The 16,068-nt window shown below is 49.5% G+C and overlaps 1 long non-coding RNA gene across 1 annotated transcript; it reads left to right on the top strand.

Moving 5' to 3' along the window:
* The first annotated feature begins 11,899 nt into the window (after nt 1–11,899).
* On the top strand, nt 11,900–12,442 carry LOC120705239. Its single transcript, XR_005687848.1, has 2 exons — nt 11,900–12,049; nt 12,131–12,442. It is a non-coding gene; the product is annotated as an uncharacterized LOC120705239 (long non-coding RNA).
* The last annotated feature ends 3,626 nt before the right edge of the window (nt 12,443–16,068 follow it).

Below are 16,068 nucleotides of genomic sequence, written 5' to 3'. Positions count from 1 at the left end.
ACCTTTTGATTAGAACGTATTCTACGGTGGGGTATGAAGAGACCACTAAACCATATAATTAGTGTTTATTTATTGTTAGTTTAATATTTGAATCAATTACAAAACTTAGTATTTTCTCAACGATGAAACAAGGAAATGAAGCCCAAGATGTACTTTAGTACATGAAATTTTCTTGATTTTATGTTTATATTCAAAATTACTCATATATGTATAATGTTGAACTAGAAATGCAATTGTGAGAAGCTTCTAGAACCATGGTTACCATACTTCATGGTAAAATATGAAATACTCTAGAAATTAAATATTTTTATGGTTAGATAAGCATGAGAAAAATTCTAGAGTTATATATTTTGTAAAAAAACATTGTACAGAAAATGAACATATGGTAAAACCATGAGCCATGGAGTCCTATAATAAATAGTGGTGCTCTCCTCCCCTCTTGCCATACCATGACGTAAGAGATCTTAAGTAGGAGATAACAAAAGTTGTCATATATTGTATGTGTCAAAAAAAAGTTGCAATATAGTGTATTAGTGTCATGGTAGGGTAACCACATAAAGAGTGTAAGAGTCTTGTGTTATGGAGTATTACATCAGTATAGGGACAAATTTGATCTGAAAATAAGAGTTGATGGACCAAATTGATCTTTTTGAAAGTTGAGGGACTAACTTGATCCTTAGAGTAAAGTTGAAGGACCAAAGTGGCTATTATGCCATCATTAAATCAAAACACAACCCATTACTCTTCGCAAGAAACATTACACGTACAATTTGAACACCAAAGCACGTCAAAATCAAAAGTTGTTTAATATAAAATTTGATAAAAAATTCAGAAACTACAATTTTGTTGTATAGAAAATTTTAAAATACAAAAAATATTCACAGTAAGTTTGCACAAATGCTTACATGCGATCCGTTCTACCTGCAATTTTAACATCAAAACCTCTTCAAACTTCAAAATATTCAATACAAAAGTTGCTCAGAATATCAAACTCTACAACATCATTAAATAGTACAATTTCAAATTCAAAGCACTTCTATAAAAATGCTCAAAATATCAAAATCTAAAATTTCGCTACACAACAAAATTGTAAATTCAAAGTGTTTTCATAATTTATTCAACATACGATTTTATTTTTCCGAAAATATAATATCATAGTACCATTTTTCTATGGCTTCTCATGCTACCTCTACGATGACGCGGCATATTTTAATATAACCACTATTTTTGAAAATAAATATCATCAAATACATTAATTTATTAATTCCCACATGATTGAAAGTCCAAATCTACTCATTTTGCAAATACATTAAGCTTCAAGCTATATGCTCTGCCTCCATAAAAAATAATTTTCCTCTCCTTTCACCACAATAAATATTACAAATAAGTCATAAACCTATTTTGATACCCAAAATAATATACTACTTAAATGATAGCGCCATGATAACAGAAAAGCCCAAAATATATACCAAGCGTAATAACGGGCTGCAGACCATAAAACCTATACGAATATAGCGAATCGACGAATTTTTTTTTTGATGGTCACCGGGGGGGGAGAGCATCCCCCACCTGAATTTTGATTAACGGGCTTTTTGCAAGCCAAAAGTTTTACACTTGGTCTTCAGCAAATTTAGGGAAAAACAGGGGGCCAAAAAACTGGAAAGGGATTACATATTCGAAAAGAGAAAACACTAGGCTTCGTTCACTGCGTAGTCTGCTGACTTCCACCTATAGCTCCATTCTCGAGCATCAGTTTTGCAGGCACACCAGAGTCTCTCATGCGAAGGGGGGAGGCTGTTGAACACCACCTCGTTGCGGTGCTTCCACAGGTTCCAGCATACTAGCAGAAGAAAGCTGTCGTAGTGCTTGGCCGGGATTGTTGCTGGGCGCGGCACCTTCCAGACTTCCTGCACGGCGCACCCTTGAGTATCCACGCCTAGTTTGCTCCAAGCCTGAGCTGCAAAGGAACATGTCAGGAAGAGATGATCGCAGTCCTCATCTCCACTCTTGCATAGCTCGCATGAAGCTTCTTCCAGTATGTGCTTGTGCTTCAGGTTAGCACGGCAGTTGAGGCGTTGCAGCACCAGTAGCCATCCAAAGAACTGTACCCGTGGTGGTGCCTTGTTCTTCCACACAAAATCTGCAAAAGTGCATTCTGGTGCTCCGGTCGCAAGCATGGTTAGCCGGTAGATAGGCCCTGTTTTCAGTTCGGTCTTCATCTCTGAAAGCGGCGAGAAATGCTGGTCGTCGGCGTCAGTCAGCTCAAGGTGTTCGAGGATCGCCTTGACTGCAGCCAGTTCTTCCCTGGCACCGGCAGAAAATCGTGATGCCAGGAAAGGCTCGATCCCATTGCGGTGCACCTCAGCCACCGAGGCCTCCGTTGTGGTAGCATGGCTGTGTAGGAGCGGGAATATATTCATGAGTCGGCCCTGAGACAGCCATTTATCCTGCCAGAAGCTGGTTGTCTCCCCGTTCTCCACTTTGCTCACGCTTACTGCACGGTACATAGGCAGCAGCTCCTCAAGGTCGCGCCAGTGCGCTCCGGCTATGTCCCCATGCATCGATATCATATCGATTTTGCTGCGCACCCAGCATGCCCACGCCGATCCCCCGGGGTTGTGCAGGCGGTGGAGAAGTTTCAGTAGCAGACACTTGTTCTGGGCTGCAAGATCTTTGATCCCAAGACCACCCAATTCCTTTGGCTGACACGCCAGCTCCCAAGCAACCAGGCATTGTGCACCAGAAACGTGGTCGTCCCCCGCCCAGAGGAATGCACGACGTCTCTTGTCCAAGGCATCCAGTGTACCCTGGGGTAGTAGCAGGGAGGACATGGCGTAGATAAGTTGGCTGTCCAGGACACTGTTTACCAGTACTGTACGCCCCATTGGGTTCAGGAGAGTGCATTGCCATCCCGCCAGGTAACGATCAGACTTGCAAATCAGCAGAGTGAATGCACTGAGTCGCAGCTTGTCACAAGAAAGCGGCAGCCCAAGATAGGTTTGAGGGAAGGAACCTTCTTGGCACTCCAGTATGTTGGTCAGCCTTGTCACATGACGAGCAGAGGTGTGCATAGGCACAATGGTGCTCTTGTTGTAATTGATCTTGAGCCCTGTTGCCGCCGAGAAGGAGTCAAGGATTTCTTTCAGCTTCCGCGCACTACCGGTGTCTGCTCGAAGGACAATCAGTGTGTCGTCCGCGTATTGCAGGACGGGACACGGTAAGTTGTCATCAGCGGGGTGTTTGATCTCTGAGCAACTCTTCACCATCTGCTGGAGAACGTCAGCCATAATCAAGAACATGTACGGAGAGAGGGGATCACCCTGCCGCACCCCACATTTGCAACTGAACCAGGGACCAGGCGTGCCATTGACCAGTACCGCGGACTTGGATGTGGTGAGGAAACTGGCAATCCAGCGACACCAGAGCGGGGGGAAACCTCTTACTGCCATGATCTTGTGTAAGCTGTCCCAATTTACTGAGTCGAAGGCCTTGGCAAAATCCAGTTTTAGAACAAGTGTCGCGAGCTTCCGTTTGTTGCAACATTGCACCAGTTCCATGGCGTATATGAAATTTTCTGAGATGGAGCGACCTCTGATGAACCCTGTCTGATCCATATCAATGATCTTTGGTATCTCATTTTGCAGGCGGGAGGTGAGCATTTTAGCTATGATTTTCAACGGGCAATTCTGGAGGCAGATTGGGCGGTAATCACCTGGTTTCACCGCTGCGTTGTGTTTTGGGAGCATCACCACATATGAGCGGTTGAGGCGCTCAAGCTCTGCTGTTTCGCCATGGAAAGCATGCGCTAGGGCCATCACTGAGTTGGAAACCATCGCCCAAGCTGCACAGTAGAAACCTGGCCCAAAACCATCCGGACCGGGTGAGCTGCTCTTGTTCATTGCACGGATTGCTGCTCGAGCTTCAACCTCAGAAAACTCCGCCACCAGCGGCTCTGCACTGACACGGGCTTTAGTTGCGTACAGCAGGTCAAGATCGAAGGACCAGACTGCTTGTTGCTCCACACCGAGAAGCTGCTTAAGATGGTTTGTTAGAACACTCGTCTTGGCATCGTGGGCGGACACCATCACACCGTCGATCTCAAGAGCCCGGATCTGGTTCTGGCGCAGGCGGTGGCTTGCATGAGCGTGGAAAAACTGTGTATTTGCGTCCCCTTCGCAGACTGCACGTTGCTTGCCCCGTTGTTTCCAGTAGGCAGCTCGCTCACGCAATGTAAGCGCCAGGCGGTCTTGGCATTGGAGGCGCAGCGTGCGTTCCCCTGCAGACAGAGAACGTTCTTCCTCGAGCACGTCAAAAAGGTAGATCACAAACTTGCAATTTTGAATGAGAGCTGGAGGAGCGCGCTTACCCCGTGCCCATACCTTTGCTGCGCACCGGACTGCTTTCAACGATCGGGCTAAACTGCCGGCCGCGTCCTGGGACAAACCATCCGACCAGGCAGGAAGCACAGTGGGGAGGAAGTCACGGTGTTTCAGCCAGGCATTTTCAAAGCGAAAAACGTTGGATTTTGGGATAGTGGTAGAAATATTCAGAAGGAGCGGGGTATGATCGGAGGTTGGTTTTGGCAGTGAGCAGAGGGAGGAGTTGGGAAAGGCTAGGCTCATCGAATTATTAAAGAAAACGCGATCAAGCCGCGCAAGAGTGGGCTCAGCACGGTGGTTTGACCACGTAAATAAGCGATCAAGAAGAGGGATTTCGATCAGTGCCAAGGCATGGATGGTGTCATTGAACAGCTCGGCAAGGTTCTGGTGCAAGGTGCCGTTGCTATTCTCGTCAGCATTCCTTGTGAGGTTGAAATCGCCCGCCACGAGCCAGTTGCTATCAACATGGCTGGCAACTTCACTCCAATCCTCAAGGAAATGCTGAGAGTCATGGTGGTCGGCCGGAGCGTAAACATTCGTGACGGCGAAGGTAGCATCAGAGGCTCTACTCATGAAGAAAAGTGTTAGAGAGTGGCGCCTAGTAAAGAAGGAAGTCATGGCCAAGGCGCGATCATCCCATGCAGTGAGGATGCCACCCCGCGTCCCGGCCGCGTCAACGCAGTGGAAATTGGAGAGGTTTGGAGGGAGAAAAAAATCTAGCTTTGGCAGGCGACACAGAGCGGAGCTTAGTTTCTTGGATGCAAGCAATAGTGATATTACGTGCACTGAGAGTGTCACGCACAATTTTGCACTTATCGTCATCACCCAGACCGCGCACATTCCAGGAGAGGAGGCCGTAAGTAGTAGTGCTAGCATTCATTGGACCCACAATCCACACCCGGATACAAATCGTGTTGTCCACGATAGGTGACAAGGACGCAGGTTACAAAGAGGAGCGTTAGAACAAGCAGCGCGACAGACAGACCCGAAGAGCCAGCATAGCCTGACAGCGACAAACCAGCACAACCTAAGAGCAGCAAGGTTCAGAGGGAGTACAACAACGGAAACAGGGGCGTGTAAATTGCAGCCAGCGTGCGTCCAAAGATAACAACGAGAAGTAGTGACGATTAGAGCGCTATTGCTAACAGATAACGGCAAAGCAATCCGCGCGAGGTCACCATGGAGTTCGATCATGTCTGACCGGCAAGCGCCCGGTCCAAAGTGCTCGCAGTTTCAGCTCCAATGGCGAGGACACGATCAAGAGCACGAGCTGTTTCAGCTCCCAGCCCAACAGCTTCAGCTAGCTTTTTCAAATCATCACTGCCAATTGGTTTTTTGGTTTTCTTCAGCAGATTCTTCTTGGCAACATGCAGCTGAACATTTTTGGAGCACAGAGCGAGATTATCCTTGAGAGCCCTTAGCTGAGTAGCCTTGCTTGCCATGGACTCGAACTTCCCCGAGTTCTTGGCAGCCAAACGAGAACTGTTACGGGTACCCACAGTGGGCAGCCCAAGTTTGGCAGAAACTTTGTTTTTTGCTTTCCTGGGTTTGGGGCAGCGTGAGTGCGGGTTGAGGCTAGGCGTCGCGAGCGGTGGAGCTGGGGTTGTAGGCGGCGGTATTTGATCGGCAAAGGTGGTGGTGCTCTCGTGCCAGGTCAGGAGCAGGTATGGTGCGTGGAGCTTTGGGCGTTCAGCGGCGGGGGGGCACACAGGGATGCTGATTTGCAGCGGCAGTGCGGGTAGCGGTGGCAGCGGGAAGGCGTTGATGAAGCCGTAGCACAGGATGGAGGCGCCCAGGAAGGTAGCAGGGAAGAGCGGTGGCGGAGCAGGACCAATGGGAGGAGGCGGCGCCGGCCCAAAAACTGGTGGTGGAGGTGGGAGCATGTTGTGCCCACCGCCGTTTGCCGGCGGCCCAAGCCCAGCTTGCGGTCGGGGTGGGGGCGGCCCAAAAAACGGCACAAGCTGCCCCTGGGCGTCGAGCTGATCCCCACGGGGCCAGAGGGCCATGGTGTTGAGGCGGACCACAGCCCCCCTGCCGCTTGGCGGGTGAATGCCAATGAGGGACGGCACGTGCGGGGTAACCAGAGCAATCACGAAGCGCAGGGAAGAGCGGTCGTGGCCATCCATGCAGGACGGGTCAATCTCCACTACGGTACCCATGCACTTGAAGACCTCATGCACCTTCTGCTCATCCCAGTGCTCCTCAGGGTAGTCCGAAACCGCAACCAGAGCTAGCCATTCCGGCTCCCTGACGAAACGGTTGTCCGTCTCCTCCTGCCTCTCCAAACGAACAACGGTCCCTCCACCGTAGTGAATCGGCTGAACACCCATGGTCGCTTCTCGTGCAGCAATGGACGAGAAACGAAGGAGCATCACACCACGGGAGGAGGGGACAAGCTGGAACCTGATGCCGGGGACGGCGCAGTACATGGCCGCCCGGATCAGAGGCGCTGGGTTTGCTGCGGCCTCCGCCGGCTCGATGTAGACGAAGGCGTACACTGCCGCCCGCTCCCAGTCGCCCTCGGCCACCCAGACATCCAAGTACTCAGGACCGTCATCCAGGTCGTCACTTTCCACAGACTCCTCAGATTCTTCCTCCTCCACGTCTTCTTCCTCTGACACAGCGATGGTTTCTCCACTCTCCGCAGCAACAGGGGAAGCAGGCGGAGGAGGGGAGCGGGATCCACCAGCAGAACCAGCACTTGCATTGGAGGGACGCGGCGTGGGCTCGCCATATCCACGAGTGACCATGTGGACGTCACGGGCTTTGGGGATGGCGGCCGCAGAACCGAGGACCCCTTTTCCTTTGTCCACAACTTCCTTGAACAGATCCCCCAGGAAGTAAACCTCGTCGTTCGAGAGGCACATCGTGGGCTTCTTGACATGCCCAATAGCGGCTCCAGAGCTTGATGAAGGGGGCATGTGAAGTGGGTCAAAAGCGGCGGTGGAAGGAGGCAGGTTGAGCGGGGTCGGCGGCGGGGTGGTGGTGGTGGATCTTGGTGGTGAATCGACGAATTTGTCTTACCTATGTTGCTTTTAGAAAATACATTTACCTAGATACCATAATTATTATATTATTATATGCACGAACTAAAGTCCGCATCAACTACAAACATACGACGTGAAATACAAGCCCCGCACGGCAAAGCCACGGGCCTTTCTAGTTGAATTGAAACCCCCACGTGCCTCTGATTTAGCGTTTTAGTTTATCATGTCTCTTGGGCCTAAGCTTAATTCATACATGTTCGGCCCATTATCTACCAGCGCTCCACCTAAATTCGTTTGTGTGATGAATCCGATGCCGGGAGGGATGCAGTTATATTTATTTTGGGTCATTTGGTTGATTCAAAACTTTGATAAAACGAACTATGATGGTATTGTGCGTAATTAATTTAGGAGAAGAAATGAACTAAAATAGCATGCCATCATAATTATTTAGTTGACCCATAAAATACTATTGGTTACTCACTTCATCCCTAGATGCCAGTCTCATCTTTGGCAAAACGAGAAGGCGAGCTTCAAAATTGACGGCTTTAAACTAGGCCCAATACGCGAAAGGTCCACGTATAGCTCTGGGCCTGAGATGCATGGAAACGTTGAAGCGGGCTGTGGTGCGGCCCATTCAGCACGAAAAATGTCTCGTCCGCCCCTCAATTTGACTGTCAGTGTAGTACACCACACCAGCCGAATTCAGCACTTCACCTCTCGAAAAAAAAAGCCGGATTCGGCACCAACGGAGACACCAATGGCTTCATAGTTCATGACACATGTCTAAATCATGGTAGTGAAGTCGGTTCAGCGATCTGGTCCAGCCGTCAGCCCTCGATCAAGCCGTCAAAATCCATGGCACAGGCCTGCACAAATCTGTGCCCACGGCAAGCAACGTTCCGAGGCAAAATGCCATGGCCATGGAACAGCCAGGCAGGAAAGGTCGACACGGTCGAGCTCGAGCAAGCTGTCGCCCATGGATGGAGTTGCTGGGACCTGGGAGGGATCTCACTCTCTCCGCACCTGTACTAGTACTGAAGGAGCTTTGATCCATCCAGGTCAATAAACTCGATCACACACCTGAATCTGAATGGAATCTTTGGCTGAAGCCGGCGAGCTGGTAGCTGCTGAGTTCTGACGCTGCCGGCACTGCCACCGTCTCGACGACCGCCTCTGCAGCTCAGCTCGACCGCATGGGGAGCACACGACACGGCACCACCCCACTGACCACCACCGCAGCCGCAGCGGCCCAGAGCTCCAGCCATGTCCATGGCTGCTGCCTCCATGCCCCGCGCTGCACGCGTTCTGCCGCGCGCGAGCCCCAGCGCATCTCCTTTTAAATTTATGGAGCAACAGTCTCGGCTGCCTGCACCCACTGTTGCTGCACATGTGTTCATGGCACTGCAGCAGGCCGAGATAGCTCGAGCTGGTGGCAGTCAGAGCTCAGAGAGCCAGAGCACCGCGGAGCTCAAGTTGAACAGTGCGAGCTGCAGGGTCGTCGATCGTCTCCCGGCCGGGTCCAGCCTGCCTGCCCCAGCAGCCTGAAGCACTGGCAGCAATGCAAGATCCACCCATGCATGCCAATGCCAATGCCATTGTATATTCATGGCATGGGGCACGTACACGCAATCACACAGCATGCATATAATGAGATAAACAATTGATCAGACAGTAGGTAGGGCAATGCAAGGCCTTGTTTAGTTTCATTCAAAATTTCAAAACTTTACAAGATTTTCCATCACAACAAATTTTTTAATATATACATGAAGTATTAAATGTAGCTAAATAAAATAACTAATTATACAGTTTATCTGTAATTTGCGAGACGAATCTTTTAAGCCTAGTTAATTCATGATGGGACAATAATTACTAAATACAAACAAAAATGCTACAATGTTTTCCATCCAAAAATTTTTGCATCTAAACAAGACCCAAGTAAAGAAAGGGGAAAAAAGGAGATGGGGAAAAGATGTCCCGGTTCTTGGGCAGAATGTATGAGAAAGAAAAGCCCCTTTGGTATTTGTATCCTGCTGCTGCATGCTGCGAGCTGACAGTGCTGAGGTGTGGAGCAATGGACAGCGGGGCCCTGCCTGGGATCCGGGCATGTGTTCAGATTTCATTGAGCATTTCCTCCGCTAGCTTTTGGGTTTCAAGTGGGGTTTTCTAATCCCCCTGTGTGGCCGCTTGTCTGCCTGCCTCGCCGGTACGGCGATCCTCGTGTGTGCTGTCGATGCTGCGTCAGGCAGGCATGCCGGCCGGGCTCTAGCTGTGCAGTTCTTATTCACTTTATTCACTGCATCCAGCCAATAATATTTTTCTCTCACTCCAAACTAACACCAGCCATTAGCCAGCCAGCAGTACATTCTCTCATAACAAATCAGCACCAGCCACAGCACAGCGAACAGAGTCTGTCCGGTAGTGATCCACACTCGTGTTGTGTTGGTCAATGTACCAGCAGAGGTGATGAGAATCATGGTAAATCTATCTATTTTCGTTCAGTTCATCGATCCCTCTCGTTTCTTCAGAGATGCAGTGGCATTGCTGGATGTGATCCACGAGCATATGTGAACGCACTCGACTCAACGCAGCGTGTGCAGGGACCATGCATGCCATGCTGCCGCTAGCTTCACACACTAGCACACACATCGCACGGGGGGGTGGAGAGTTCAGAGGCTGAAGCCGACATGAGCCTGGGCCATGCTTGCTTTCCTGCACGCCGGCCGGCCTGTGCCGCCGCCGCCGCCGCCGCACGAGGACACGACGCGCACACATGGTGAGTGAGAACCGAGGACGGACGGACGGGCCCGCCGTGGAATTGCCGGCGAGAAACGTCGCCGACACCGCATGCACAGCCGTCGTCTCGTGCCGTCGTGTGTCGTCGATGCAGGTGCGTGGTGTGTTTTTTCCGGCAGGAAAGATTCAGAGAGAAAAGCGAGTCGGCCACCGTCGCCGTCGCCGGCCGCCATCTTTTCAACGCCCTTTCGAGTTTCGACCCCCTCTCGCTCGCCGCCGGCGACGGGTGAAAGAAATGCGCTCGATCGCGTGCTTGTCCATCAGCGGATACGGCCTTGGATCCGGCCCTTTTCACCGGCAGCCGCGCACGCTTGACTTCCCGGCGCCCCTTGCTCTAATTGGCCATCTTCCGCTTTGACAAATCCGTCAGGTCAGATGATCCGACTTCGCCTCTCTGCTGAGTGGTGATCTTCAAACGCTTCATTATGGTCGCTACTACTTCTAATCACATGTCCAACTCGTTGGTGGTGGCATCGTGGTAGTGCTTGCTAGGTCATGAATTCATGATAGATACTAATCCTGCCAAGGATAGCAGATAAGAACGCCAACATCACCTGCATCTCCCTGCGAGCTGTCGTTCATTTCAATTTTCATCCCTTCCTATCTGTCAGCAACATCTAGCAAACATCACTGTACATGCTCTCCACTAATTAAAGAATGGAGCCATTAGCATGCTCGTGTGAATGAGTGTACTTTGGCCATTGTACTGATCTGAACGTGCAGGGATGCAATATAGTAATGAGCCTAGCTTTGGACAGGCTGCGTGTTTGCCTCCCGGAGTGGCGTCAGGAAGCAGGCCACGGCAGGCAGGCAGGCCGGCAGGATGTGTGGCATGGGCGATTACCTCGCGTTTGCATGGCTTTGCTAGCTAGGGTCTTTATCGGCATGAGGCTCCCATACTTAATACCCCCATGGGGAACACTGATTCCCTCCTAATCATCACCGTTGTCTCTAGACCACTCCAAAACAGGGGCAACAATTCTTTTTTTTTAATATGAGCATCCCTGCAGCTTGTATGATGCAACCTGTGCCCCTGGTGTTTATCACCAAGCCATGGCCGGGCCCACCTGGTGTATGATATTAGGGCACTGTCCCTGTCAAGGAAATGCTGGCTAATCTATATATGCTTTAGCATTTGCTGCTTTTATAATTTTCTTTTGGGGTCCTTCATGTGGTTGTTGTTATCATCAGCTTAATTCCATTCCTGAGACAGAGTGGTCCAAATCGAGCTCAGCCTTTTTCGCGATGTGTAATATAATAAAATTTATGCTGTGGTGTCACTTCAGATTACACCATGATTAGTTGGACCCCTGCACTGTTCATGCCTGAGAATTAGGGTTCCATTGCAAGGGTGTGGAGCTGTGCTGCACAAGCTTTTGTTTCAGAATGTCCTGCACTGCGCAGTATAGTATATATTAATCAACTCGTTTGACCCACTTTTGTTGCTTTCAGAGGATTAGGTGTCTCATTAAGTGGCACTCTGTAGTCTGTCATGGATGGAAGCACTGTGTCTGATTAGCCACATAAGGATATAACAAATGGTTATTGGAGTCGTCTAACCTGGAACAGGACTGGGATTACTGTTCATGGACAGAAATATGCGGGCGTGTAAATGTGCTTGCTGCTGGATTGATTATTGGCTAAAGCGTTTATTGGGCACTGGCCCATGCATGTTTGTTTTGTAGCTTGCATTGCAATGATGGAGCCAGCTCCCTCAGAGCGAGAGGATTTTAGGTGATGGCTTTGGCTGGGCTATTTGCATTGTTTTGTTGACCAGATCTGAACTTCTCTTCAGACAGGGGAAGTGAGGTGAAGCTTACCTTCCTGCAAGTGTGCAAACATGTGGATGTATGTTCTACAACTTTTCCACACCAGATGAAATGAATCTTGGTAAGGTATCTTACTCACAAGAAGGATATCTGGATTAGTACATTCTTCTTATCTGCTTAACACATCACATATGGTCATCAGGTCCTGTCACCCTCCGATGTTTGTGTATCAATTGCTTTTCTCCGATCCAAATGCTTGCGCTGGGAGAGAAAAGCAGTGTTGGCACTTCACCATGTTTGTCTGATCAGGGATTCAGAAAACTCAAAGGAACTTGATGAATGCTGCTTTTGAGCGGAGAGCAAAAACAAGCATTGACATAAAGTTGTTGCATCTCATGCTGAATTTGGTAATGATGGATGCAAGTGCTCTTTAGACCACCTAGGCCTAATTAACAATCTGCTAGTAGAGTAGTAGCTATTTCAGGCTACTGACCCAGTGCTTTATCCCCCCAAATCATGATACCTAATCTCGCAATGTTATCTTTGTTTATTTTGTTCAGTCACATTGGGAAAAAGGTTATCCTTCTGCTATAAATTGATGGGGGGGGAGAAATACTAGCAAGGCCATCTTGGGATCATTGGATGCCTCTCTTGACTCCTTTTGAACACTGTTCGTCCCTCTCTTTTTCAGCTCATTTTCCCATCACTGAAAAATGGTCATGTCATGCTTTTTTCCCACCACCACATGCATGATGCACTCCTCCCCCTGCTCTCACATCTAGGATTTGATTGCCTCCAAGGACAGCACTAGTGGGCCCGGTCCCTTTGCCACAGGGGCCCACCCATGGATCAGGACTTCAGGAGGACTGGTGTGGGTGAGGGGTTCCCTTCAAGAACACTGTTTTTGTTGCCACTGCATGTGTGTGTGTGTGGTATATATGCATGCATCAACACCATCCCTGTACAACGTTAATTTCTCGAGCGGCCCAGCTATTCCATCTTTGACAAGATCGGTAGAAAGAGGAGTCTTTGGAGGGTATTGAGTTTGATCACGGGATAATAATGTGCCGAATCTTTTTCTCTGAACTCCCTGATGTTGCGTGTTGTTTGTGTACTTGATTCGATTCAGTTGCTATTTACAGACAGTGTGGGGGGGGGGGGGGGGGGGGGGAAAGAGATTAGAGCTGCACATAACTTGAGATCCTAGGAATCAAAATGAAAAAAAAAACAGTTTGCAGAAATGGCGCTGTAACTCTCCTGTTGTGCCCAGTCGGTAGAGAGAGAAAGATGGACGTGTCCAGTTGGCATGTGCTGGGCCTCCGCATCCAGCAGGTTTCAGTCGGTAGAGAGAGAAAGAAAGGAGATTGTTCATGGTCATGGATGCTGACGGTGCTCAGGTCGATCGAAGAATACGGATCAGCTGTAACAAACAAGCAGCAGGCCGTGTAAAGTCCTGGAAGATACGCTGGTGCTGAGGACTGATGAAGAAGCATCTCACTCAATCAGGCCCTTTTCACAGTCTCTGCAGTAGTCTGTTTACTGCAACCGGGCCTGTGCATGGGTGAGGGCAACACAGTTGCAATATTAAAAAGCTACAGCAACTACCAGTACAAGGACATTGCTTGCTCGCACATCATTTCGGGAGATTCCTAGGAGGATCAAAAAGAAGCCTCATGCTGCTGCAGCAGTGCCCAATCATCGAGATGCAGCAGTGCCTAGTAGGAGTATCCTTTTTCTTTTCCTTTCTTTCTTTCTTTTTTTTCTTTGGAGGTGCTTGTAGTTGTATGTCAACAAGACCCTTGATTACACTTGATTTCTTTTATGTAGGCTGGTATTGGGACCTCGAGCACTTGTTTGGTGGTCTCGTAACAACAAAATTTTGGTTGAATTGGCTGTGGATCCAGGGTTATGTGAACAGTGCCACCTTTGGGGGATTAGTTGGTGCCGATTTAGTCTGTGTTTGGATTTGTAAAATAGTGGTAAAAAAGGTTATATAAGACACTGTAATACACTGTAATACTTTTTGTTTGTTTGTGATAATTGTTGTCCTACCATAACCTAACTAGGCTCAAAAGATTCGTCTTGTCGTGTACATCAAAACTATACAATTAATTTTTTTATTTACCTATATTTAATGCTCCATGCATGAGTCAAGAGATTTGATGTGATAGATGAATAGGAAAGTTTAGAAAGAGAAATTTTAGAACTAAACACAACCTTATTGTTTTTTCTCAGATCCAATAGGTGACAATTGTACAGCCTCTAGGGTCACCGGTCACATCAGGCACAATCATACTGTTTCTTTGACGCGACTGGGGAGAAGAGGATGGAGGAGGAGCCACCATCACACACAGAGTTCCATGGAGTGATGTGAGTTAAAGCTGAGAAAGGTACAACTGGACAAACCCTCAGAGAAGAAAGCCCTAGGATCTAGCGTCGCAAAAAGCCATGCATGAAATTGCCAGAGCTTAAACAACTCCACTGGTTCCGTTCCGACCAACTCCCGTCTCCCGTTCCCCTTCCATTAAGGCCCATTTTGGTAGGGCTCCGCCTCCGACTCCGGTCGGAGCCCTGCCAAACGTGGGATTTTGGAGTAGCTTCACGTTCGAAGCTGCACCTGGAGCCCCTTGCGGCTTCCACGCACGAGGCGGAGCCACGGAAAGATAGCTTCATGCGGCTCTTGCCGTCCGTGGAAACCCTTGTCCTCGCGAGAGAAGTGGTCGGAGGGAGCGAGGCGCGGCGCGGCGCGTGCGGAGGCGGGCGGGGCAGCCAGCGCAGCGCTCGCGGCGGCAGGGGGTCCCCGAGGTGGCCGGCGGCGCGTGGAGAAGGGAGGCGGCGGAGGGAGCCCGCGGCCGGCGGCGGGGGTCCCCGAGGCGGCCGGCGGCGCGTGGAGAAGGGAGGCGGCGGAGGGAGCCCGCGGCCGGCGGCGGGGGTCCCCGAGGCGGCCGGCGGCGCGTGGAGAAGGGAGGCGGCGGAGGGAGCCCGCGGCCGGGGTCCCCGAGACGGCCGGCGGCACGTGGAGAAGGGAGGCGGCGGAGGGATCTCGCGGCCGGCGGCGGGGCCCCGAGACGGCCGGCGGCGTGGAGAAGTGAGGCTGCGGGCGGCGTGGAGAAGAGAGGCATGGAGAAGGCCGGCGGCGGAATGGATAAGGAAGAGAGGATGGAAAGAAAAAGATAACAGAAGAGAAAGAAAAAGGAGAGGGAAAAATAAAAAGAGAAAAAAGAAAAAAGCAAATACAAAGAAGGGTAATTTAGACAATTTACTACCTCAACACAATAGGTGAAGCCGTTTTGCCAAACGTTTTTCAAAACGGTTCCAACTCCACCAGAGAAGCCGCTCCACCGGAGCCAGAGCTGGAGCTGTTTTCGGAGGAGCCGGAGCCCTGCCAAACAAGCCCTAAAGCTCGAACATGTTTATGCAAGTTTTGATTTCTTCGGATCCTTTGAATTACTCAACCCAAAATTCAGTCAAATGATCTAGTGTGGATGCATGCCAAAAGAAGAAAAGTGAAACAGAAATGATCTGAGGCAGTAATCTACACCTAGTTGTTGGTCATCATCTACTACTTGCATCCCTATAATAAGGAACAACGCAATGACGATATAATTGCTAGAAAATAAAGATGGTAAGTTTTATCCAAAATAAAGATACAGTATATTTTACATGTTAGCAGGCCATGCATGGAGTCGCTATACATTGATGCAGTAGTACTACCGATTAAAGAGTGTGCAAATAAATTAAAAAAAATTCTATGGGTGATAGATATATTGGCTTCACCGGTAAGGAAGAAATCTGGAGATATATATGAAGCTTAAAGATAAGAAAGAATCGAGAAGGAAGGGGCTTTTCCTGTGATGGAGTTGACAGCCATCACTACCGCCACTATGGCTCTAGTCACCACAAAGAACCCTAGCTGCAGCAAATACTAGCACTATCGTTCCCTTTCTCCCAAGGGTACGTGGGTCCGATGAATTCCCCTTTTTTTCTCTCCGAACCATCATACCCTGACGAATTGAAAACTTGACATCTTTGCCATGGACGCGTAGAGCCAGCCCTTCATTTTCTTTCCGTCGCCGGCCGGCTCCAGAAAAGCTAGGCGCAAAAGGAAAGTAGGCTTGCATTGCACAGAAGAACACATCA

The sequence above is a fragment of the Panicum virgatum genome, chromosome 4K, assembly GCF_016808335.1.
Source record: "Panicum virgatum strain AP13 chromosome 4K, P.virgatum_v5, whole genome shotgun sequence".
NCBI classification, from domain to species: Eukaryota; Viridiplantae; Streptophyta; class Magnoliopsida; order Poales; family Poaceae; genus Panicum; species Panicum virgatum.
The sequence above is the reverse complement of the archived record's forward strand: the minus strand, read 5'-3'. Positions and strand labels throughout refer to the sequence as shown.